The 27,895-nt window shown below is 40.7% G+C and overlaps 1 protein-coding gene and 1 pseudogene across 2 annotated transcripts in view; one reads left to right on the forward strand and one right to left on the reverse strand.

Moving 5' to 3' along the window:
* Window positions 1-8,840: 8,840 nt before the first annotated feature.
* Window positions 8,841-10,672, reverse strand: LOC128619380 (general transcription factor II-I repeat domain-containing protein 2-like; annotated as a pseudogene).
* A 2,395-nt stretch (window positions 10,673-13,067) lies between these two features.
* Window positions 13,068-27,895, forward strand: part of csrnp2 (cysteine-serine-rich nuclear protein 2) — a 32,556-nt gene continuing 17,728 nt past the window's right edge. The window contains exon 1 of one of the 2 annotated variants that reach the window (XM_053642736.1): window positions 13,068-14,613. The gene's annotated coding sequence lies outside the window, so the exon portion shown is untranslated. Of the gene's footprint in view, window positions 14,614-23,624; window positions 23,980-27,895 lie in introns of those variants that run through there. The other variant, XM_053642737.1, reaches the window with a different exon arrangement.

Genomic DNA, 27,895 nt, shown 5'->3' on the forward strand with positions numbered 1-27,895 from the left:
TATTCTGATTTGACATTATACTTCAAAAATTAATGTTATAACGTTTTGCTGGTATGTAACATTAAAAAAAACAACTTTGCAACTGTTTGCATTAATATGATTTCTGTTTTTTTCATTACTTTATTAAAACCATTATTGTTCAGTAGTTACATTTACAGATAAACAATTTTAAAGCCATTTATAATGCATAATTAGCACATTTTCATGATTTATTAGCATTTACATTATGGAAACTGCATCTTATGCTTTCACTTTACTATCAACAGCAATATAAAATAATTCACTTATTGGAACTAGAAATAAATCTGCATTACTAATAAGTAATTATAACTATAATATAATAACATTATAAAAATGCAGGCTGCATTTAATAAATGGAACCATAAGACTGCCTAATTAATACTTATAAATTGGTGTATAATGCATTATGAGCATGGGCACTGAAAAAGCAAGTGTATTACTTATAAGTAATTATAACAATAATATAAATGTAGCTGTAACTGTTATTATAATGAAGTATAGGTCTTTATGCACTTTCTTATCCCAATAAAAAAGAGAACTCTCAAACTTGAATTGTTCTGCATGCACATTATACTTACCTAGGTACCCCCTAAAAGAAAATTAAGACTGAGACCTGAACCCTTCCCATTATAAATTGACCCTAAAAATGTAACTGTGACCGATCTTGAGTAAGTCTAAGGAACAAAGATGTGCAAAATGTTTATATATATCCATGTACCTTGTAATGTACTCTAGAGATGAGCCAAGATTTCCGAGGTTTCCGTAAATAGCTGTGTAACCAGAATTTCTTGTGTCAATGCCAATACATAGATGTAATCACAAAAAAAAAAAAAAATAGGGAAATTAAAATTGGTAGAGCACCCTGCATTGGATCACTTGAGATAGAATGACCCAAAATTGTTTTGTACGGTCTTTCACAGTGATGTTTGTTGGTAAATGAAACCTTTTAGCTGTACTCATGTTCGATACAAGTAAATTGAAGGGGGCTTTGGCTAAATGTGCATTGTAATGATGTCACATGGGATGTTGTGATGACATCACATGACATGTCTTGGCCCAAATCAGCAGAAAATCTGAGGTAATTTTGAAAAATTGCAAGCTACTGCAAATATTGCAGCGTTACCTTGAGTTTGCATTCATTTCTGTGGTCATAAAATTGCAAAACCTGATTGGACTGATTGGCTAATAGTGTTTGCCTGATTAGCTTATGATTATTGTAAAGATTTTTTTTAAATATGCAAAAAATTTACAAAATGTCTAAAATCACTATTGTAATCACACACACAAAATTGACCAGTTTTTACTCAGTTCCAATCCAGAGACTGATTAAAGCATAGTTTGTTCTTCACATTGGTCTGGGATAGTGCAAGAACTCAAATCAAACCAAAAGCAAGAAACTTGAGAACTTCTAACAAACAAATTCAGTTTAAATTGACATAATTAACACATCACACGATAATCTTTCATATAATAATGGTTCCAGCTTGGTCATAACAGCTGTTGGTTGCATTGTAGATGGCTTTTGCCATCTGTAGTTGCTTGGCTAATCATGTTAGCACTGCTAACAACAAAAACACTATACTCCCAATCACTTTGACTGATTTCAATGGGTTCTTTGCTCTTAAAGAAGTTGGATATTTGGAACATTTTGTAGAACAGCAACTTCTAACAAGTAATACCTTATTTTTTATGGCTAGATTTTTAGACTGACTGACTACTAGAGTTAATATAAATATACACTGAAGACATTTGTGTTTGAGATCAAAAGATGAATCTGAATATCTACTCTTCGTTTGAGCCCTGGATTTTGCCTCTGAAGATTACATTTGTTGTTAAAAAGGATAAAACACCATGAAGACCAGAGAGCTGTCTATGGCAGAAAAGAAAGCCAATTTGAAGCTGAGAAAAGAGGGAAAATCTATCAGAGCCACTGTGCATTGGGCATAGCCAATACAACAATTTGGAATGTCCTGAAAAAGGATGAAACCACTCAACAAGCAGTCATCACTAACAAGCAGACATCAAAAAGGTCAGCCAAGGGAAACAACAACAGTTGATGACAGAAACATTGTGAGAGTTGTGAAGAAAACCCCAAAAACAACAGTCAGTGACATCACCAACAACCTCCACAGGGCAGGGGTGAAGGTATCACAGTCCACCATTTGAAGAAGACTTTGAGAGCAGAAATATAGAGACCATACCACAAGATGCAAACCACTCATCAGCAGTAAAAATTGGAAGTTGAGAGTGGAATTCACAAAGAAATACAGAGCTGAGCCACAAAAGTTCACTTTCTAACATTTGTTCGGTATCTCACTATGGGAACGCCTCAGGCGTGACCGATTGCGGACGCACCAATGACACCATGTCTGGTGATATGACAGACCAATCGGTGCAGCGATCAGGGAGTCCCACCTCCCTGAATATAAGTCGCCGCTGCCTTCCGCTCTCTTCCCTGTGGAAGATACCGGAAGCTGCTCTCAGCAGTCTCATTGGAAATTATTGCTCAACAGTTTGCAGATGGAGCCTCATGGTAAAGTCCAAATTCAATATATTTCTTCCTTTGGGTCTGTTGGGAGTCTTTGTTTCGAGTGGGATAACTAATGCATTAAGGCAAGTTTTCCTTCTCCAAGTGTTTTTTTCACTAAATTTGGGGGTGATTACCACACAATAAAAAAAGGCACAGCTCCACACTAGTTTTCATGTTGTGGTGGACTTAACGTACAAAGAGGGCGCCGGCTCAATCATATAGCCAGAATAGCCAGAGAGCCCGGGGGAAAAGGCCATACTCCTCACCCATGTACTTATGGCACGTGGATCTCTGCAAAGACTTCGCACAGACTCTACATTTCTGGCTTGGATGCTAAACATGCAAAAGCCTCACTGTCTAACCCTGACAGTTACCCTGTGCTTCTTTCTCAACTAAAAACCAGGAAAGAAGACTCTGAGTGGCAGTCGCAGGAAAGAAGGACCCATGCCTCTCTTCTCAACCCAGAAAGGAACTCATGGAGTGTCCTCAGGCTCCAAACACATGGGGAGAAATGATTGACAATGTGTCACCTATCCTTCCCCCACTGTTTGAAGCAGGAGAGGAAGACAATGAAGATAATGAGGTCCTGTCAACCATCCTTGAGGATGAGGAGGAAGATGACAAGGATGCTATCCTTCCCCCCAAATCAGTCCCAGCCACCGAGTGCGCAGGACATGCAGATGGACATGGACCTGCTCAATAGAAGATTTAGGGATGGTGGTCCCTCCCCCTGTGGAAACATCGGTTGCAAACCATTTGTACCTGAGCCATAGAGCAGCTTTCTCTTCAGCCGGAGCCTCACTGTCAGGGAAAACAAAGCACATTGCATCCTCTGTTTTCCAGAAAATGTATAAATTGTCAGCTTTGGCGGTTTAAGGCAGATTGACAGATTTAAACCTGCCCACCTCTCGTGGAGCAGTTCAGAGTATGGGCTTGACAGTTGTGAGAGGTCACTGTGGCTGAGCTTATCAGGACTCCCTGAAAAGAAGAATGTAGAGTTTTTGGATGCCCCCATTGATCCAAAGGCCATGTTTGGCACAACTGTAACAGCAATGCGTCAGGACTGTGACTTGTGGAAGAAGGAGGGAGAGGCATTCAAGGCTTGGTTCCCCAGAAAGCTGTCTGCTCTGCCATATCATCCAAACCAGCCGTCTGACTTCTCGGCCCCCTCTGACACAGCAGCTGGGAAATACACCCCCACAGCCAAAGCCTGGTTACATGAGGCCGAAACTTTTGCAAAACAAAAAATAATAAAACAAACTGCAATGAATATGACTCCTTGGATGGAGCTGCAGTACACCTCCCCCCACCCCCATTCGCCACTAGAGGGGGCAGCAGCACCACTAGTGAGCTGATCAGACGGAGAATTGGCGTGCATGCGCATTCCATCCCTGGGTTTTAACCACAATAATCAGGGGATACAGGCTTCAGTTCACTGTTAAACCCCATGTTTTCAGTGGAATGATAATGTCAGCAGCCCAAGGGGAATCAGCTCGAGAGGAAGAAATATCCTCCTTGCTTATGAAAGGAGTGATGAGAATAATCCTGGTAGAGGAAAGCTGTCAGGGCTTTTATTTCAGGTATTTTGTGATTTGCAAAAGAGGGGGGTCTCCGTCTCATCCTGGATGTATGGGTCCTCAACAAACACCATAGAAAATACAGGTTCAAAATGTTCATGCTCAGAACATTGTCTCACTCTATTTGTTAAGGAGACTGGTTTACGTCAGTAGATCTCCAAGACGCATACTTTCACATAGATATTTTTTCCTGCTTACAGGAAATATCTCAAATTTGCATATCAGGGTGTGGCCTACAAGCATGTGAAGATTCCCTTCGGCCTTTTGCTAACTTGAAGGGTATTCAGCAAATGTATAGAGGGAGCTCTAACCCTGTTAAGATATCAGAGTCTTATCTTATCTAGATGATCTGCTTGTCTCCACACCATGTCAACAGCAAGCGGAAAGAGATACGAACATGTTGGTGACACATGTGGTAAGATTGGGTTTCAATATAAACCAAAAGAAGAGCTGTCTGATTCCTTTGCAGGAAATCATTTACCTGGGTCTCAGATTAAACTCTGTGGTGTTTCATGATTTTCTATCAGAGGAGTGCATCGGAACGTTTCACAGTTGCATCACCCTCTTTCAACGAGGGAGATCATTCTCTGTCCACATGGGTCTTTGGCTACTAGGCTTAATGGCCTGAACAGTAGCAGTAGTTCCCTAGGATTACTGAGAATGAGGAATTTCAGGACTGGGTGGCATCGCAGGGCCAAAAGCCAAGAACTGTCTCAGCCACAGAGTGCTTGTCTTGCCAGAATGCATGAGGGCTCTCTGTCATTGGAGAACCCCATCTTTTCTCAGAACAGGATGTTCACCATCAATTGAAGCATATCAATTGGTTGAAGCTATTAACAGTGTTTTTTCAGTGTTTGAAACATTTTGTGCACTTTCTCAAAAATCACTATGGATTATCTCATCTCGTTTAGATTGCGTATTGATCATAATATTTGCACCTCGCCTCGCTACCGTGTAAAATGTACATTCACATCAGCTACTGCACCAAGTTTCATCAATAACCTCCTAGAGACATCAATTAGATTTGGATCACCGTCTGATCCCATAGAACTCGATCAGGCGACTGAATGCTTAGAGTCAACATTCTAACTCTAACTCTACACGCTAGATAGAGTGGTTCCACTCAAAAGAAAATTAGAGAGAAAAAACTAGCACCCTGGTATAACGATCAAACACGTACCTTAAAACAGACCACTCGACAATTAGAATGTAAATGGCGTCAAACCAAATTGGTAATATTTCAAACAGCATGGAAGGTTTACTGAAATATAGAAAATCTCTTAGTGATGCTAGAAAAGTCTATCTCTCCACCTTAACAGGAGATGACAAAAACAATTCTAGATTTCTATTCAACACGGTAGCAAAATTAACCGGGAATAAAACCACTACAGAAAGAAACACTCAATCACTACACAGTAGCGAAGATTTCATGGATTTTTTCATTGGTAAAGTTGAAAATATTAGATGTGAAATTCAGGCTATTAAATTAAAACCAGGCAGTTTTAAAACTAACCCTGTAGATGATAATATAGCAATATCAGATCAATGTTTAGAATGTTTTACTCCCCTTAGAGAGACCCAACTAGCTTCATTAATCTGTTATGTTTTACTCCCCTTAGAGAGTTCATTAGCTTCATTAATCTCTTCAGCAAATTCATCAACTTGTATACTAGATCCTGCACCTACATGTTTCTAAACAGATTTGTCCTGGAGTAATTGAACCACTTTTAAATATAATCAATTCTTCCCTTAGCACTGGCTATGTACCTAAATCACTTAAATTAGCAGTTATTAAACCCTTGATTAAAAAACCTGACCTTGACCCCTCTCAACTGTCCAGCTGTAGACCGATATCAAATCTCCCCCTTTATCTCTAAGATATTAGAAAAGGTTGTAGCACAGCAGCTATGCTCGTACTTACATAGGAATAACATTCATGAAATGTATCGGTCAGGATTTAGACCTCATCATAGCACAGAGACAGCGTTAGTTAAAGTAATAAACGACCTTTTACTGACCTCTGATAAGGGTTGTGTCTCGCTGCTTGTGTTACTTGACCTTAGTGCAGCTTTGATACTATAGATCACACTATTCTCCTTGATAGATTAGAAAATGTTGTTGGCATTAAGGGAACAGTAATCTCCTGGCTCAGGTCCTATTTGACCGATTGTTATCAGTTTGTAGATGTAAATGGAGACTTCTCCACGCATACCGAAGTTAAATTTGGTGTTCCACAAGGTTCTGTTTTAGGCCCACTGCTTTTTACTTTATATATGCTACCTCTAGGTCAAATTATTCCTAAACATGGAATTAGCTTCCACTGTTGTGCTGATGATACACAGTTGTATGTTTCAGCGAAGCCAGACGACAGACAGCAGCTTAATAAAGTTGAGGAATGTGTAATGGACATTAGACGCTGGATGCTTATTAACTTCCTCTTACTTAATTCTGATGAGACAGAAATACTTGTACTAGGACCACATGTAGCTAGAAGTAATCTTTCTGATCTCACAGTAACTCTGGATGGACTTTCTGTTTCATCATGTACAGCAGTTAAAGACCTTGGAGTGATTATTGACTCCAGCCTATCATTTGATGCTCATGTAGATAATATTACTAGGATAGCCTTCTTTCATCTCAGAAATATTTCTAAGATAAGAAATATATTGTCACTACATGATGCAGAAATATTAGTTCATGCTTTCGTCACCTCTAGATTAGATTACTGTAATGCCTTACTATCTGGACGTTCCAGTAGGAACATAAACAAACTCCAGTTAGACCAGAATGCAGCTGCTAGAGTCCTAACTAGAACCAAAAGATACAACCACATCACCCCGATCTTATCCACACTGCATTGGCTCCCAGTAAAATTTCACATTGATTATAAAATACTATTATTAACCTATAAAGCACTAAACGGTCTCATGCCACAGTACCTAAGCTAACTTTTGGTCGTCTATGATCCGCCACGCCTACTTAGATCAAAAAGTGCAGTCGATTTGTTGGTACCTCAAATAGTGAAGGCTACAGCATAGGGAAGAGCTTTCTCTTATAAAGCCCCACAGTTATGGAACAGCCTTCCAATTAGTGTTCAGGACTCAGACACAGTCTCAGTGTTTAAGTCTAGGCTGAAAACACATTTGTTTACTCAAGCTTACCATGAATAGACTTTCTGTTATTCTAAGCACAGTCCTAATAATCTCTTCTCTCCCTCTCTCCTTCTGTCGAGCCACACACGATTTTATGGAGATACTAGAGATCCTGATCCTTTCTGCTCTCCGGACCTGCCTGACCCGTTTCGGATGTCCTACCTCTGGATGGAGCTCTATCTACTCCAATTCCAGATTGCTGGGACTACGGCTGCTTCTAAGGCCAAACAGACTTCATATAAAACCATAATGAACTTTTTCACACTATCTGTTGTTACCCAGATGAGGATGGGTTCCCTTCTGAGTCTGGTTCCTCTCAAGGTTTCTTCCTCTTAACATCTTAGGGAGTTTTTCCTTGCCACCATCGCCACTCAGTGGCTTGCTCAGTTGGGATAAATTCGCACCTTTAATATCTATATACCGTGTTGATATTTCTGTAAAGCTGCTTTGAGACAATGTTTATTGTAAAAAGTGCTATACAAATAAAAAAATTGAATGCACATTCTAGGAACAATGAACAGGGGAGCGGACTTGCTGTCCATATGGAATTCTTCTTCCTGGGGAATGAGATATTCACCCTCAGGTGGTTGTCCTGGTGTGGCAGAGATTTGGGCAGGCTGTCATAAATCTCTTCGCATCACACGAAAACGTGCAGTGTCCGCTGTTCTTTCCCTGGCAAGCGACAATGCACCATTGGGTGTGGATGCGCTGGCCCACAAATGACCAGACGCATTACTGTACACATTCCCTCCGCTAAGCCTAATTTGGCCGACACTGCGGAGAGTATGGGATGCGGCCATATGATGATTCCGATTGCCCGGTATTGACAAGGGTTATTATGGGTGCCGGAGTTAGTCTAGTATCGTATGGCCACATTCCCATACTCTCCGCAGTGTCGGACAAATTAGGCTTAGCGGAGGTGTACAGTGTACAGTAATGCGTCCGGCCATTTGTTGGCCAGCGCATCCACACCCAATGGCCATTCAGGAGTGTCAAACTCATTTTCACCGAGGGCCACATCAGCATAATGGTTGCGCTCAATGGGCCACATTAACAGTATGAATGTAACAAAATGCAAAGTAATTTAAAATAAATTAAAATACACCTTATTATATTGTTAAACAACTGTTATTGTATTTATTATGTATTCCACTTACAAATATTACATATGCATTTGCACAGATGTAAAAATAAATGTTCAGTTTGAAACCCACATTACTTGAATCAGTGTTCAAACTATTTAAGCAAAGAAAAATATTGTAAACAAGTTATGATATTAACTCTTAACTTCATTCAGAACTTTTTTCAACACAGTCAAGGCGGGACAGAACTATGGCACAACCAACATGTATTACAGAAGTAGCAGTTTGCAAAAAGAACAACAGTGAGGTGATGCTGCCTGTCCTTGAACATATCAAGTAGATCCGTCCTCACCCTGAGACACCATCTCACACACATCCTCATTCATACATCATGTTCTGGAAATAACAAACACAAAACAAAATGTATGCACAATCATTAAATTGTACACATTCTACTGTTCTTAGTCTTGATTTAAATTCATTCTGTTATTGAAAACATCTGTTCGCACAGATAGGTGCTCCCAAACATGGACAGAATATGAGCAGCATGAAGTCGGAGCTGTGGCATCAAACCAGGGGGCAGTAGACGGTAAAAGTCCTCGATTGCAGCATCCTGGAACTTTGCTCTCAGGCCATAAACGGTTTGAAGCTCAATTAACTCTATCTGAAGGTTATGGGGCGCACTGCAGACGTCGGCGGTGAAAAGATTGGGAAAGATGTCAAAACCAGAGTGCTGCGCTTTAAAGTCAGAGAAGCGCCTATCAAACTCATTTATTAACCGGTTCAGTTTGGTAGTCAACCGAGCACATGAAAAAGCACTGGGAACTGAGGCTGAGATGATCTGACAAACAGGAAAGTGGGTGAGATTGTCCTGCTCCACCTGACCCTGCCAGAGGTTGAGTTTACGCTGGAATGCTGTGATCATGTCGGACATCTGTGTGATGACTTGTTTACATCCCTGCAGTTTCTGATTCAGCTGAGCCAGATGCTCGGTTATGTCACATAACATAGCAAAGTCACACAGCCAGTTTGGATCTGATAGTTCAGACAAGGGTTTTCCTTTGCTCTGCATGAAAAGAGCAATTTCTTCTCTCAGCTCAAAAAAATCATTTGAGGACTTTGCTCCTACTCAGCCACCTTACTTCTGTATGGTATAGCATATCTCCATGCTCTGAGCCCCCCTCCTGCAAGAACAGCTGGAACTGGCGGTGATTCAGGCCACGCGCCCAAATAAAGTTCACTGTTTTCATGACCGTGGTCATAATATCAACCAGCTCCAGAACCTTTCCACACAGAGCTTCTTGATGGATAATGCAGTGATGCGTTATCAGGGGCGTGTGACAGTTACTTTTTTGCAATTTCTCCTTCATTAGTCCAACCAAGCCTGTTTTTCCTCCACACACCGCAGGTGCACCATCTGTAGTTAGTCCCACCAACTTTTCCCACGGCAATTTATTTTTGCTTATGGACTTCACTGCATCAAAAATGTTCCGGCTCGTTGTGGTCCCATGCATGGCAGCTACATCCAAGAGCTTCTCAGTGACAGAGAGGTCCGGCTTCACGCCTCTAATAAAAATGGATAGATGCGCTGTATCCATGTTGTCTGTGCTTTCATCCACAGCTGATGAAAAAGCTAGACAGCTGCGTGTCTCTTTGGCCAGCTGTGTTGCTAAATTTCCTGCAAATTCCTTAACTCGGTCCGTGATGGTGTTTCTTGACAAACTGATATTTTGAAAAGTCTGTATCTGGTCGGGACACACCTGCTCACACACCTTTAGCATGCACTGCTTCAAAAATACACCCTCTGAAAAAGACTTTGAAGCTTGGGTGATTTCTTCAGCCTCAATAAAACTTGCTTTCACTGCTGCATCATTTTTGGCTGTAGCTTTTGTGAGCACATTCTGCTGCGACTGCAGTTTGCCTTTTAATTCTGCTGCAATTCTTTGTGCATCAATTTTTCTCTTCTTGGACATGTTGAGGTTAATTTGTGGAGATTTCTCAATTCCAAATCGCCTTGACGTGACTTTGCTGCAGATGTAGTTTATGTGGCCCTCAGTATGATTTTTTTCTCCTTCGATTCTGAGAAATAAAGTTTTATTCGTATGTTTTGGATAGCGGAAAGGCCTACACTACCCATAATCCTCGACCACCGACGATTTGTCACGCCCCTAGGTGTCTGATACTGACGCAAAAGGGACCTTTCTGCGTCTGTTTGAAACGCTCTGGGTTCTCAATTGACTCCAATGTAAACCCGTCGGCGACAGTAAGAGACTCTTAAAGCAGATGCTACAGCCGTCCATTCACTCCAATAATAACTGAGGACCCTCTGCCAATCAGATTGATTTATTATTATTTATTGATTTGATTGATTGATGCTCACAGCGTCATATATCACCCTGATCGGGTTATTATTGGAGTGAATGGATGGCTGGAGCGTCTACTCTGAGCGTCTCTTACCGTTGCGGACGGGTTTACATTGGAGTCAAGTGAGAAACCAGAGCGTTTCATACAGACGTGGAAGGTCCCTTTTGCGTCAGTATGTGACGCCTAGGGGCGTGACAAATCGTCGGTATTTTACGAGTTGGGAATGAGAACAGCAAAAACATATGTTAAGACAATCATGCACCTATCACGTCATATTGGACTTGACTCAGGTTCTATAGGCCAGCACCCTCTCATCTGCTGATTTATGAGAGGAGCATGGCGGTTACACCCATTATCTAAACCACTGGTCCCACCTTGGGATCTGTCCGTGGTCCTGGAGGAACTCTCAAAGCCACCTTACGAACCCATCATTATCATTTCTTTAAAGACACATTTGTTACATGCTCTCACAGCAGCAAAAATCTGTACACTCCTCGTGTATGCTGTTCACCTTAACTCAAGAACCAAATATACATTTAACTTAGGCAGGAACACTCCTCTAAACTAAGACATGAACACACCTAACTGTGGCCTGAACACATCATTTAACTAGAGCATAAGCTCCAGGTTCCCCGTGACCCTGAAAAGGAGTAAGCGGTAGAAGATGGATGGATGGATGGATGAATGCTTCATTTAACTAGAGCATGAACACATCTTTTAACTAGAGCATGAACACATCTTTTAACTAGAGCATGAACACATCTTTTAACTATGACAGGGCATCAACAGTCTCAACTAGGCATAGCATAAACTCTCTTAACTATGGCATGGCATAAACTCTCTTAACTACAACAGGACACAAACACTCAACTATGACAGGGTATAAACTAAGGAACAGGAAAACAGACAGAGCATGGCAACATCATAACCTGGCACCATTAATCATTCCGTCATCTTCTCTGTTAGTCCTTACACCATTAGTCCTTTCTCCGCTTTACTTTACTTGATGTTACATTAATGCCGCGCGATGTGCGCAGCAACGCGAGGGGTTTAAGTAACCAGTCTCTTGATTGCCGACAGCTGGCAACACTTGACACAGCTTTAGCGTCCATGCTCACTTCAATCACGTGCGTGCTCTCAAGCCGCTCGTGCACGTTGTCGCCACAGCGCCATCTGCCGGCGGTACTGTAACAAAAAGCCTGTAACAAATTTATGGAAAAGCCAAAGTGTGGAGAAATAAATTCTCTGCTCAAGATCCCAAACATACAAGCTCATTGGTTAAGTACAGTGGAGGTAGTGTAATGGCTTTGGCTTGCATGCCTGCTTCTGGAACAGGCCAATTTACAGAGTAATGCATCCAGTCTAATTGAGAGGAACATCATCCATCAAGACAATGACCAAACACACTGCCAACACAACAAAGGAGTTCATCAGGGCAAAAAAATGGAAGGTTTAGGCCAAGTCTAAATTAACACATCTTAACCCAATTGAGCATGCATTTCACCTCCTGAAGAGGAGACAGAAGGGAGAAAACCCCCTAAACAAACAACAACAAAGAAACTGCGGTACAAGCCTGGAAAAGCATCACAAATTAAGAATGCAATGGTTTGATGAGGGCGGTGAGTAGCCAGTTTGATTCAGTTATTGCAAGCAAGGGATATGCAACCAAATATTGTTTATTGTCAGGCGTCATCTATTTTAATTTACTATAAGACTATCTGTTCCAATACTTTGTTCACATAAAAATCTAAATGTTAATATCAAGAAATGAAAGCTGAAATACTGATCCATCATCTGATATTTATCTTTTGATCCCAAACTCGAACGTCTTTACTATATAGCACAAACGAAAGAATTGGCCTTGCCATTCCTATACTTTCAGAGCAGACTGTATAGACAACACACAAGTCTTTTACATTTGTAAAGTTAAATAATTCATACATTTAAAATGTATACACTGTCTAGTGCCAGGTCACCAATATGATAAATCTGGCCATATACACATTGGAGTCCTGGGTTGTGGGTGGTAGTTCCAGCCCTACACAAAAGTGACCATGCCATTTTGCATTGAGATGCAGAACTATTTATTTTCTTAATATTTGGACACCATATATTCTCATTGGGAGCTCAGAGCCCATAAGGGTTTAACTCAAGAGTGGTGATGGGTACTATTATGCACTGTCTATTGCATTTTTCACCAAAGAGCCATTTTTTACATTTTGGTTAATGCATTTTTTCGAAAGAGCCATTGCAAAAACTGATATTTTACTATTATAAAAACACACGGTTTTTCAATAATAAATTTCAATAACAGTTACTTTATTTAGGTCCATAGACAACTCAAAAACAAACAAATATGCAACAAACAATAGCTAACATTGAAATATGGAATTAATTTTACAGGCCTTTCACATTGAGGTCTTTTTTTTTGTCTACAAGTCATAGGATCACAACCACTGGTTTACTGGGTCTTATTTAATATATAAAATGAGAGAGAAGAGATATTTCTGTCTTTTATCTCTATATATTACAATGAAAAAATACACAGTTTGCACTGTAAGCATTGTTTGTAGCCAGGTAACATCAAATAACATCAGGTAACACTGAACACAATCCACCATGTGAGTTTTTAAAATAAAGGGGGTTCGATTCCCACCGTGGCCCTGTGTGTGTGGAGTTTGCATGTTCTCCCCGTGCTGCGGGGGTTTCCTCCAGGTACTCCGGTTTCCTCCCCCAGTCCAAAGACATGCACGGTAGGCTGATTGGCGTGTCTAAAGTGTCCGTAGTGTATGAATGGGTGTGTGAGTGTGTATGTGATTGTGCCCTGCGATGTATTGGCACCCTGTCCAGGGTGTACCCCGCCTTGTGCCCCATGCTCCCTGGGATAGACTCCAGGTTTCCCCATGACCCTGAAAAAGGATAAGCAGTATAGAAGATGGATGGATGGTTAGCACTGATTTGAATTCAACAAACCGTCAGGAATGAACCTTTTTAATGTATGATTTTTTTTTTTTTTTTAGATTACAGTATTGCTCAATTTGAATTGCTCAATTTAAGCTAAAATGTAAACTTTTTTTTTCGAAGAAGTAACTGTGTCGTTTCATAAAAATGAATGTTTTACATTGTAAAGGGACTTCAGTTCCCAGCATGCTCCACGGCAGCGTACACGTGATGTCACTCTAAGTATAAATGGATCTCGTGCAGCGTTTCATCCCCTATTGTTAGGTTGTAAGGAACTGGAGGAGCGCGGATGATCCCCGGTGCTCTGGCAAAGAAGAAATCATTATTGTTCTAAAACAACACCTTCCGCGCTGGCTAACGATATTAACATTTGATTTTACTTGAGGACATCGGTGTTTAAGACCACCATTAAAAAAAAAAAAAAGGAAAAAAAGAAAAGAAAATGGACTCGAACTGGCCTGCTCTCGGTTTGGTCTATTTGAATACAGCTAGCTCTTTGCTAAAGCCAGCTTCTTCATCGTTTGTTGGCTGCATGTTCTCGTGAAAGTGTTACCTTTTTAGTTTAGCTGACCAAGATTATTGTCCTTCGTTCTATTTCCGTTTTTAAAGAACTCCACCGATTGTCAGCACCATTTAAGTCATCGCCTCATATACCCGTATCACAAAATAAGTGAAATACCACCTCAACAGCGCACAGTCATGCATTTTAATCGCTTTGTTATAGCCTAATATGTCTAAATGTTGCTGCTTAGAGAACCGGCGTCTCTTTTCTGACGAGACCGCTTTCTCTGGGCTGAAGTCGCCTTTGTCTCTCATCTGCTAACCTTGTGGACCACCGGTGAATTTTGCTAACAATATTCCAGAAGGAGGAAATAACGACGACCCGAGCAGCTCACTGTCTGAAAGGCTTTCTGTTTGTATCCAAGGTAAGGACTCGGATTAGGTTTGGGTTTCACCCTGTCTTGGCTTCTATAACCCAGGAAAAGAATCACGGATACGATGGCCATCAGCCTGAATGTTCTGCACGCAAATAAATATCTGCCTTGTCATAGCCCGCTGCGCTCATATCCTGCGACTGATGCCACTAGCTACAGTTTGGGGTTAAAGCAGAATTCAGCTGGAGACTCGTTTCTTTTCTCGCATCTTCACTGGCTTTCTCAGCTATTGTGTAGCCCTTGCTGCTTGCCACCATGTTGGACCGCGTTCAGTTCTCAGCTGTAGGGGTTTTAAAAACACATTTCCACAAATGCGCCCTATTGTGAAATGTGGATGAATTCTGCGAAGTTGTTCGGCGTGACGTCATCAGCGTGTCTGGTTGGCTGGAGGAAAGCGTGACGTGTTCATGCAATAAACACACGCACACTAAAGTCATAATTACCAGTCTAATTCTTCTCTTCACTTGGTCTGGGATGTGTTCAAAGAATTTGGATATATTGCAGCATCTCAGGCTAGTTTCCACGTAAACCCAGTTTGGGGTAGATGTATATTTTTCAGGGTGGACATATTTGGCATTTACTGTAACGGTGCTTTTAGTCAGTAGCAGAAATTGGGAATGAAGTCTAGGAAGAAGGTTTAAGACTTTGATGCATCACCTGTTCCTGTGACAGACTGTCATCGTATTTGCCTTGTAAATTATTACACACCTGAATATACACGTATAGAGGGGGATGCTATAAGAGTTTGAACGTTATTTGATTTTGACAATGATCAGATCATTAAAGTTGTCATGTAAACTGTATGGTACCCTAGATTAGACTTGCCACGGTATATGGTCATACTGGTTATTCTGGTTAAGAGGGATGATACCGGTGTGAAATTTTATACTGGGTCAAAGGGGGTAACATTATGAACGAAACTTATTGATATAGGAACTGTTAAGTATCGTAACAAATAGAACTGCCTTAAACAATGTATAGTCACCTGATGAAGTTTGCGACTCAGGCTAAATTAAATGAACACATTTAAAGTTATTTACAACATCGCACGCACACTGCAAGGAGACTTTGTTTAACTGACAGGAATAATTGTGTGAAGTCAGAGGGGCAACACAAATGTGTGTAAAATAAACAGAATTCTGCAAGGCTATCTATCTAGCCATGTTTAGAAGACAAAACATAGACTATTATTGAAATGATAAAAATACTTAATTCCTAAACAAGGAGCCCTACTGTACATGGGCTATATTTGTTGTTTGGTGTGTTCGTTTTATACAAAGGCTATGTTTGCTGTTTGTGAAGTTCCCTGATGTGGGGACAGGCAAACCTAGATTATGTGGGGGCCTCAGGCAAAAATAGGCCTAAATTGTTACGTAAGCGCATATATTTTGCACAGAATGTGTGTGTGTGTGTATGTATATGTGTGTGTGTGTGTATATATATATATATATATATATATATATATATATATATATATATATATATATATATATATATATATATATATAAATATAAAATATAATATAAAATATAAAATTATATATATACTCTTTTGTCAACTCACTTCATTTAAATCTTTCAATGGTGTACTGGCGCTTTAATTCAGCGGGAGCAACGCCTCAAAAAAAAAAACTCACTCGACGCAGAAACTCCTGCTTCACTGCTACAGCGTCCGGTGTAAAATTTTATCAGTGCAGAGATTACAGACTGCAGTTTTGTCATCATTTCACACAAGAAACATCATCTTTACACACAGCATGAAATCCATGTGTTTTCCCGCCCTTTTTTGATTAACAGGATATAATCGCCCTGATCATTGGATGTTTTTAAACTATTGGCCGATAGCGTGATAAATTGCCTTTATCGGCCGATACCGATTATTGGCCGATACATCAGTGGATCATGTGCGTGTGTATGTATGTGTACATGTATTCTTTTCAGTCTTATATAATTGGACAAACAGTTGTGTAAAGTTTTAGTCTGAAGTTTATATTTGTAACACTCAGTCTGTGGATTTTATTTTAAATAAATGAAAAAAATGGTACTGAAAATTTGCCCCTATCCGATTAATCGAAGAAAAAAAAAAAAATCTGCCAGCTAATCGATTATGAAAATAATCATTAGTTGCAGCCCTAATACAAATACAATAAACCTCAATGTTCAGTGTTTGAAGTCTGCTCCTCTTAAATATATTTAAAGCTACAATATAAGACATTTTCCACTGTCATGGTTCTGGGCTGGAGTCAGTTCTCGAACCGCTCTGTGTATTGTGTATATATCTGAATAATCTCATATAGGATGTGATTGGGTGAGTTCATTTACCCGTCAGATGCAAAGCGCTTTAGTTTAATGGTGTTCATTACTGATGCTCCGATCAGGATTTTTACAGCCAACGCTGATCCAGATGCCAATCTTTTTTTATTTAAACTTTAATCAGGAAGACTGTCATAAACAGTTAAATGTAAGCTCTGCTCATGGTCACTGTTAATTGAATTAAAATAATAGCAGTGAGAAATACTGTTGGTTAATTGCTAAATAAACAGCATAAAATATTTATTTTTAAATATCTAAAACAAAGAAAGAGTCCTAATTAAAAGTAGACTAACACAAACATTAACCATCTTAGGAAAAAGGCTAATAGCCTTCTAAAGAAATTGCGAACTAAGCTATGGTATTAAATGCAACCCAAAGTAATGAAACATTATTTCAATTGTCATTGTATTTATATTTTATGAATTTATTGTATCTTTTTTATATTAAGTTAGTTATTTATAAATAAGCACATTTTCTGTCTTTTCTTTTTATTTGCATGATCAAAACATGAAAACTGTAATTGACTTTTCTAGTGATATCTGGCAACCGTGAGTTTAAGTGAAGTGAATGCCCTGTCTATTAGAGTTAGTAAATGGAGAGCAGCAGTGTACTGTATGTTTACAGACTGAACAGTTGCTACTCTTGATTATGATTGGTGAGGAATTTATTTAATAAAGACATTTGCATTAAAACCCACATCGTAGCATTAGCATTATTATTAATTTACTCGCACCCAACACCGCTGTGTCTACATGAGTATGTCCTAGTCGCAGGTTCAGGTCATTTTGCGGTTCTTGGCTTCTCTGCAGTATTTACACACTTGTTTGGTTGACTGACATGATGAAAAGCAGTGTGAAAGTAACTGCTGCGCGGTGTAGCTGTATTTTGGACTTCCTGTAGTTTTTATTCCGATTGTATTATACAACTCCGAACAGGTCACTCGCACCAGTGCGCCTAAATATTTATTCAGTCGCACAAAGTACTTTTCAGTTGCAAATGCGAGTGAAATGGTCGCACTGTAGAGCCCTGATTGATAATGATCGTTTTTCACACGTGGCAATAAGAAAAGATAACTGGGGGTAGGGGCTTGGGGACCAGAGTACAAATTAGCCAGGGGGCCCAGAAACCCTAGCAGCGCCCCTGAGTTGAGCAGTGTAAGTTCTTTTGGCATGTGGTATTCATGTTGCACAATGATGAATAATTCGCTACATATTTCTTTTTAAATGCTGCCTATTTCCATTTATGTATAATTAGCCAGATTTGATGGTAATATTTGCCTACCGGCAGTCCCGCACAAACATGCACTTATTTTCGAACACTTTTGTAATGTCTTTAATTTTTATTACATGTGTCGTGTGTTATTGGGGTCCTTCGCATTAGAATAAGATGGTGAATTGTTAATGTTGAATTTGGATTTGCAAGGATTACATATGCCTGGATCAGGCAGCGTTGTATGTTATGTAATGGTTTCTTGTACTGTTGATATAACATGTTGTACTGATATAAGGTGTCCTTACAGTGACATGTTTGTTAGTTTAGTTCAATTACAGTCTCTTTGCAACAGTGTGGTTTGAGTGAGTTATTTCTTTTCTGAACTGTGGACTGTTGAATAGAATAAATTAGTGTGTCGATATACAAGTGTATATACTATATACTGTGTGCTATGTACAGTATATGCACTATATACCCACACCATCATACTGAGGGTATGGCCTGTTCAAACGGAGGTGGACCAGAAAGCCTGCAACACTACTGACTGGAAAGCAGATGTAGGCACTTTATGAATATAATTCAGCCTAGGATACAGGAAGGCCTTGGCTAATCCAGGAGTAAAGTCAAGGCAGGAATGGGCAACAGAGAGAGCTTGTAGATCTCCTAATCGCTTGAGAGAAGTCATGGTCAGCAGAAGAGCTACCTTTAGAGTCAGAAGCTTCTCAGAGGCTGACTCTAAGGGCTCAATTGGGGCACCTGACAGACTTTCAGGACCACAGAAAGGTCCCAGGAAGGTATGCGTGGTCTGCAGATGGGCCTCGGCCGCCTGACACCACACATGAACCTTGAAGTTAGAGGATGTTGCCCCACAGAGGCTCCATCAATAGGGGTGTGGCTGACCGAAATGGCGGCCATGCAGACCCTGATTGGTGGAGGAGCCAACCCCACTGAGAAACGTCCTTGTAAGAACTCCAGGACTGTAGCTATTGCACAGTTCACTGGATTTAGCTGACATTCCTCACACCACAAGACAAAAATTGCCACTTGAGCACATACAATTTCCAGGTGGATTGTGCTCTAGCGTTCAACATGAATCTATGGTCTGGTGCCCTACAGTTTTCATAGTACCGGCCGCTGGTGATGAATCACCCTTCCAGCTTGAGACAGTAGATCCTTGCTGATGGAAATCTCCCAAGGAGTGACTTCTAGCAGGGATATTATCTCTGAGGACCGTATTCGAGCTGGCCAATAAGGTGCTACTAGCAGCAGACGTAGATGGTCTTGGCAAACTCTTGCTAGAACTTGTGGGAGCAGAGCGATTGAGGGGAAAAGCATATAGATGTGACCTCGGCCACGTGTACCATGGCGTCCGGCCCTAATGGTGCGGGAGGTGTGAGGGCGAACCACAGCGGGCAGTGTGTTGTCTCCTCGGAGGTGAACACATTCGGCCTTGGCCGAACCTCCACCATATGGACTCCACCACTTCTGGATGGAGCCACCAATCCCTGGGCCTCAGCCCCTGCCTCAACAGGATGTCTGCCCCCACATTCCAGTTGCCCAGAATGTGCATTGCACTCTGTGACAAAAACTTTGCCTCTGCCCAGAGAAGAATTGGTTGCGCCTGCCTGAACAGGAGGCGCGAACATAATCCTCCCTGGTGGTTGATGTATGAGACCACTGCTGTGTTCAAGCTCTGGACTGGACCCGGTAACCCTTTCTATGGTAGACAGAACCCATAGAGACACATTTGGCAGTAGTTTCCACGCTGTCAGATGGTCTTTTAGTGACGTTAACTATTCCACATTCTATTGGAGGGAAAGCATGAGATTTTCGTTGCCCTGTGACAGCTCGCTGACCAGAGAACACTGAAAGCTTGGGACAGCCTTGGTTAGGGGAGGCCCTACAGTAGTATTGAGGGCTAACTGCCTTAACAACCTCATGTCCCCTGATGTGTCCCTCCACATCCCCACAGGACTGCTCCTCCTTTGTCTGCTTGGCCATTATGACCATTCTCAGATCAGGTCTAGTAGCAGGCTGCGACTGTGGCTGCCTAGTTTCCCTGGCTGTCTGCGGGGGCTGGTGGGCTGCCACACTCTCCTTCTGTGCCTCCCTCGCACTAGCGCTGGCCCAGGCTCCACTTGTGGATGCCCGGTTGAACTCGACACAACAGGGAAGGAACTGGCTGAATGCCGCTGTATGTTGAGCTCATTCAGCAGTTCTGCTAGGTAGGCCTGCAACACTGCCATTGTCTGCAGTGACCCACAAGCAAGACCCACTACTGCATACGCCTTGCCCACCAATGCCGCGGTGGCCTTACATGGCTTGGTTGGCAAAGTCGGCCCCCCTAAAACACCTGCCTTTGATGGAGACGTGGCTCGCAAGCGCCTCCTCCACCTTCAGCGTAACTAAAGTCATTCCCCAAGATAGCCGAATAATCCGACATCATGGGGTTATAAATATAGCTTATGCATGGTTTTCCCTCAGAAGCCTGATATTTTGTCATGCACTTCTGGGGAAAAATGGGAGTTTTCTGAAGTGTGAGGGAGATTTTTCACTAGGAACAAAAGCTCATCCAGCCTTAGTAATTACTTCAAGCAGCTTTTTATATGCTTGAGAGCTGCTCAGATTTTAGCACACCCTTCTGGCTCCTCGGAGTCAGAGAGGAATTTTTTTTTTCCTTTTCTTTCAACCCCACCCCCCCACTGGAGTAAGGCATAACATCCTTCCTGAATTCTCTCGCACTCATACTTTTCTCCTTTATTTATATATATATATATATATATATATATATATATATATATATATATATATATATATATATATATATATATATACAGTGAGGGAAAAAAGTATTTGATCCCCTGCTGATTTTGTACGTTTGCCCACTGACAAAGAAATGATCAGTCTATAATTTTAATGGTAGTTGTATTTGAACAGTGAGAGACAGAATAACAACAAAAAAATCCAGAAAAACGCATGTCAAAAATTTTATAAATTAATTTGCATTTTAATGAGGGAAAAAAGTATTTGACCCCCTCTCAATCAGAAAGATTTCTGGCTCCCAGGTGTCTTTTATACAGGTAACGAGCTGAGATTAGGAGCACACTCTTAAAGGGAGTGCTCCTAATATCAGTTTGTTACCTGTATAAAAGACACCTGTCCACAGAAGCAATCAATCAGTCATATTCCAAACTCTCCACCATGGCCAAGACCAAAGAGCTCTCCAAGGATGTCAGGGACAAGACTGTAGACCTACACAAGTCTGGAATGGGCTACAAGACCATTGCCAAGCAGCTTGGTGAGAAGGGGACAACAGTTGGTGCGATTATTCGCAAATGGAAGAAGCACAAAAGAACTGTCAATCTCCCTCGGCCTGGGGTTCCATGCAAGATCTCACCTCGTGGAGTTGCATTGATCATGAGAACAGTGAGGAATCAGCCCAGAACTACACGGGAGGATCTTGTCAATGATCTCAAGGCAGCTGGGACCATAGTCACCAAGAAAACAATTGGTAACACACTACGCCGTGAAGGACTGAAATCCTGCAGCGCGCGCAAGGTCCGCTGCTCAAGAAAACACATATACATGCCCGTCTGAAGTTTGCCAATGAACATCTGAATGATTCTGAGGACAACTGGGTGAAAGCGTTGAGGTCAGATGAGACCAAAATGGAGCTCTTTGGCATCAACTCAACTCGCCGTGTTTGGAGGAGGAGGAATGCTGCCTATGACCCCTGGAACACCATCCCCACCGTCAAACATGGAGGTGGAAACATTATGCTTTGGGGTTTTTTTTCTGCTAAGGGGACAGGACAACTTCACCGCATCAAAGGGACGATGGACGGGGCCATGTACCGTCAAATCTTGGGTGAAAACCTCCTTCCCTCAGACAGGGCATTGAAAATGGGTCGTGGATGGATATTCCAGCATGACAATGACCCAAAACACATGGCCAAGGCAACAAAGGAGTGGCTCAAGAAGAAGCACATTAAGGTCCTGGAGTGACCTAGGCAGTCTCCAGACCTTAATCCCATAGAAAATCTGTGGAGGGAGCTGAAGGTTCGAGTTGCCAAACGTCAGCCTCGAAACCTTAATGATTTGGAGAAGATCTGCAAAGAGGAGTGGGACAAAATCCCTCCTGAGATGTGTGCAAACCTGGTGGCCAACTACAAGAAACGTCTGACCTCTGTGATTGCCAACAAGGGTTTTTAAACCAAGTACTAAGTCATGTTTTGCAGAGGGGTCAAATACTTATTTCCCTCATTAAAATGCAAATCAATTTATAACATTTTTGATGTGCGTTTTTCTGGATTTTTTTGTTGTTATTCTGTCTCTCACTGTTCAAATAAATCTACCATTAAAGTTATAGACTGATCATTTCTTTGTCAGTGGGTAAACATACAAAATCAGCAGGGGATCAAATACTTTTTTCCCTCACTGTATATATATATATATATATATATATTAATAGACAACAGTAGAGATTTTTCTTTCTTTTTTTGAAAGTCATTTTGCGAGTGTTACACTCACGACCGACATGCAGTCTGGAATGGAATGAACATGTAAGGTAAGCGGTAATCTACCACGGCCAGTGCCAACTGCTTTTCATCATGGACAGATGGATTTCTATTACTGTGAGAACAAATTAAGACATAAGACTTGTTTTATTTGTGACGTGAAACATGTTCAATTTTCAAAAAGCTCAGGGCCTTAAACCCTCAAAGACCCCCTCGCAACGCCACTGGTTTTGTGTAAGACATGCTGTTAGCCATTTCTGGTTATAGTTTGGTTCTAAACTCGGCAAAAAAAGAAACATCCCTTTTTCAGGAGACTTTTAAAGATATATTTTTCAAATCCAAATAAGCTTTACAGATCTTTATTGGAAAGGGTTTAAACAATGTTTTTCATGCTCATTCAACGAACCATAAACAACTATTGCACATGCACCTGTGGAACAGTCCTTAAGACACTAACAGTTTACATGTGGGAGGCAATTAAGGTCACGGTTACGATAACTTGGGACACGAAAGAGACCTTTCTACTGACTCTAAAAACTGAAGAAACATAAGAAAGATGCCTAGGTTGCCTGCTTACCTGCATGAGTATGCCATAGGCCTGCTACAGGGAGGCATGAGTACTGCAGATGTGGTTAGAGAAATAGACTGCAATGTTTGTAATGTAAGGCCTAAGACAGTTCTACAGGGAGACTGGAGGGACAACTGATTGATCTTGCAGTGGCAAACCACATGTAACCATGCGTCCCCCTAGATGTGATCGAGAACTTGAGAATGCCTTGGTGGAAGAGTGGGGTAACATCTCACAGCAAGAACTGAACAAATCTGGTACAGTTCATTAAGATGAGATGCACTGTAGTATTTACAGCAGCTGGAGGCCACACCAGATACTGACTGTTACTTTTGATATTGATACCCCCCCCCCCCCCCCCAAATAAATAAATAATTCACAGCATCTTTCAACAATGCCATTAACATCTCATATTTAATGTTAATAGTTATGGATTTGCAGAAAACTGGTATTGTGTGTGCAGTTAAGGGCTGCCTTAACTGCCACAAACGAAAAATTTTCTTAGACTATGTACGTTTTAACCATAAACCACACACCAGAGCCAAATGTGGATATGGGATGTCGTACAATCTCCAGCTGTCTCCTAAACATTAAGAAGCGCTTCAGCTTTGGTTAAAAGTTTTGAAAAAGCAACCACTGAAGTGACCGTACATTTGCTCTTTTCACTTTCGTCTACAGAAACCCAACAGAGGAGCTCTGATGCTCCAGTGAAAACTCTGGTGGCCTCTTGTTAGGAGAATACACAAATGTAAGTTAAACTGTGTGTGAACAAAGGTAAATATTATGGAGATTAGATAGTTGTTAATAGCCAAGTGATGTCTAGTGTCCCTAAACAGCAGCTGATTCACACAAGGATAAAGTTATTTCAGGAGTTCTTTGTTTTCTGATATAACCATGTGACTGGCTAACTAACAAACTAGCAAACTAACATTAGCTGTGTTTGTTTGTAACAGTAGCTTATAGATTCAAAGAGCTATGCTCATAGTTCATAATTAGCAGCCAACAAATGTGAATAAAAGTAGATGTTTTCTGTGTATATTTCTGCTTGAGTTAAACTACAAAAATACTTTGAAATCAAAGCAGTTAATGCAGCTAATGAACAATTTCTAATAAAGAAACCCTAGTGACTGCAGACAGGAATTAGCTGCTCATGTCTTTCCCCCACACATGTCTCTTTAACATAAAAAAAACAACTATTATTACAGCTAATGGATAGTCTCAACATTAACAAGAGCAATTTTGGAGTCTCGATCTCAAACCCTCTAGTGCCACCAACTTTTTATAGTTGCACTCACTTTTATGCTAATAACTTTTGAACCGTAAGGGCTGGAAACAAGATTCTTTTTTCTATAATTCCTTGGCTCCAGATGATTTTCTGCCATTTAGAATTTTCCGAAAAACCTACTTTTTCGAACTCCTAGGCGGATCGTTCGATTTTCATAAAAATTTATTCATATCATCTTCAAAAGCTTTTTGAGACTGTTCTCGTATAGCACGTCAACGAATTCCATGAAGAGCATGCCAAAATGGATGTGAGGCTGTATCTCTGAAACAGTTTGGCGTATTAAGACAAAACTTGGTATCTGTCATCACAAGCATGGTCTGAGGGTACCTGCACAGTTTGAGTGCAGTGACACCTAGTGGTCATGAGATATGAAAAATGGATAATTTTGCTTATACCTTCCGAGATTTGACTCATTGCATTCGGTATGGCATACAAAGTCGAACGGTACCGATTTTTCCATGTTGGCCACTTTGAGTGTCAGCCATTTCAAATTTTGTAGTAAAATGTTATATTTTACGAACGCATTGGTCATTACAAAACTCTGTATGTGTAATCGGCACCATGCTCTGAAGGTACTCAAGAAGTTTCAAGACAGCGCCACTTTGTGGTCAAAAAGTATAATGAAATTTTTAAAAAGTCTAATAACTTTTGAATAATTTTGCCTATTGTAATGATTGTGGTCAGTGATACAGTGATACCAATTATGCCATAGTTGGTCAAACTTGGTGTCTGCCATGCATCCGTTTGTTCACACAAAACTTCTGAGGTCATATGCCAGTGGTTGGGAACCTATGGCTTGTGAGCCACACGTGGCTCTTTGACAAAAATCATGTGGCTCACCAGGTGTCTCACCCTTTACCAACAAATGATCATTAAAACACATCACTAGAGATCAGTTTCCTGCAGAAAATGCAAAGTCAATTACAATTCCTTTCTTGTACAGCCTACTGAGGTTAATGAGAAGTCAGTTTACAATAGTATATTTGAAGTTGTTCCAGCCATTGTGTGTATGCAGTGCTGTGCGCGAGTGTCACGACGCCAATCAATGGTAAACCACTTATGTTTCTATGGTAACCTCTCACGCTCAGATTCAAGCAGCTACCTAGCTAGTTTGTGGAGATGGCGAAAAGAAAGTATTCAAAGGAGCATAGAAAATTTAAATGTGACTGGACTTAAACATATGCTTTTATTGAAAGCTCTGGTGCTCTGCTGTGTCTGATTTGCACAGAACGTGTTGCCTCATTTAAAAAATCACATGTTAAGAGACATTTTGAAATCCACAATGCAGGTTTTGTAGCAAAGTACCCAGTGGGCAAAAGCTGAAGGAACGTAAACTGCAAGCGTGGACAGGGGCAACTGGAAGCCTGAATGCTGCCAGCCTTGCTGGCTCATTGGAGATTGTAAGACAAGGAAAACCTTTTACTGACTGAGGATATGTAAAGTCATGCATGTTGAGTATGGTAACTGAACTGTCTGTGGATTTCCCAAACAAGGAGAAAATCATTCAATGTGCCTGTCATCTCGAACAGTGCATGACCTTGCTGTCATGATTGCATGAGATAGAGAGGGAAAAGCTATCGTCATGAAAATAGGTTTGGTAGGGACCTACTACTATCAGATGCAATTTAAAATGTGCTACTGGGGTCATTATTCATGTTTTTGCGTACATAAACAAGCATATATCTTTGAAAATAAAAGGCATAGTGAAAGTTCTTGCTTGTGCTGAGTCCCTGGCTCAAACTGTTTAAATTGGCTATTTTAAACATTTAGTCCCGGCCACTCCAATTTACCATAATTTGCATAATATGCTAAACCTACTTTTCCAAACTACTCCAAGGTTGAGAGTGTGAACCTCAATAATTGTCAAAAACATTGGTTTCTGAACAGTATGACTACTACATGCCAATCAATCCAAGTGGGGTGGATTCTGAGGTGATCTGCAGAGTTTGGGGCATGGCTTTTGAAAAGGGGTAGAGTTGAAATAGCTATTTCTCAGCAACCAAAAGTCAATTTGATCTGAAATTTGGTGTGCTGAGTCAATCTGATATCTGTAACTAAATATTTAATCGCCACTGAAGTACTTCAAAAACTTTTTACACATTTTACACAACTAGCATTGAGGTATTGTTACAAAACTTGATAAGTATGTTCATCTATGGTCTCTTTTTGTTCTATGTCAAGAACTGGCCACTAGGAGACAAATTGGCTAAGACCCCAAAGAGAACGTGTCTGTTTATTATTTGTGGCTATATTTATTATTTGGGGGCCAAGCACCAAAGGTGCGTAGGCACCTTGTTTTTGTTGTTGTTGCTCTTCTTCTAGCCCATAGAACAATCTGGTAAAAAGTTGTGAAATTTGGCACACTGATTGGGGAGGGTCTAAGGAACATTCTGACCAAATTTGGGCCAAGTGCTGCCAGATTTTGTTAAAATCTGTTTTCGCTACTCCTTCTAACAAGCCTCACAGAAGTTATCAAAGAATTTCGATTACTCCAAAGGTTTGCCTGTAATGAGCTAACAAATCTGACCGTGAAGCCGCCAAACAGGAAATGATGTATCTCAGCAGTGACTTTGCTCACTGAAACAAAACTTGGTAGACATTTTCAAGGCCAAGACCTGAGGCTATGTAACAAATTTTGTACCACCATCACCTGTTGGTCAAAAGTAACAAAGTAACAATTACATGCTAAAAAATGCTTACATTTAACTGCCATTTTTGCTACTCCTCCTCCAAACAGTTTAACTTGCCCTGCCACATAGGACATAATGAACCATTTCATTATGAACTGAAAATATTTTGATACTTCTCATAATGACATAAAATCTCTTTTGGGCGATTGCTTCAGCAAAGCATCTCTCAATCCAAGTCAGTCAGATACACCCCCACCCCCCCGGTCAATCAAAACGCTCCTTTCCGCTCCCCTCCCCCCTGCTGTATGCGTGCATACTAACACATACCTGGCTGCGTCAGAGCAGAGACACCCAGGCATTTTGAGGATGCAACATTGTTTGAGGTAAGTAACATTAACCTCAACGGTTGTTGATTGTTTACATTTACTGCACACTATTACCATGACAATCGTATTTAATCTTGACAAAATGTAAGTCATTAGAAGGATTTAGGACTCTAGCATTGATATATGACCACTATTTATGGTTAAAAAAAACAGCTACAGTGACAGTATTTTTAAAATATTTTAAGGAATACACATCAAACATGCAAAATCAAACTGGTAGTTATTGATATTTTTAATTAAGTAATGAGACATACAAATTCAATTGCATCTGTTTATTTGTTTGTGATCATAGGGCTTTGCCAAACAACGTCCAAAAGTGTGTGCATTTGGAGAAATATTGATCGATTGCCACATGCTTACTTC

Source organism: Ictalurus furcatus, chromosome 15 (genome assembly GCF_023375685.1).
Source record: "Ictalurus furcatus strain D&B chromosome 15, Billie_1.0, whole genome shotgun sequence".
In the NCBI taxonomy this organism is placed as follows: Eukaryota; Metazoa; Chordata; class Actinopteri; order Siluriformes; family Ictaluridae; genus Ictalurus; species Ictalurus furcatus.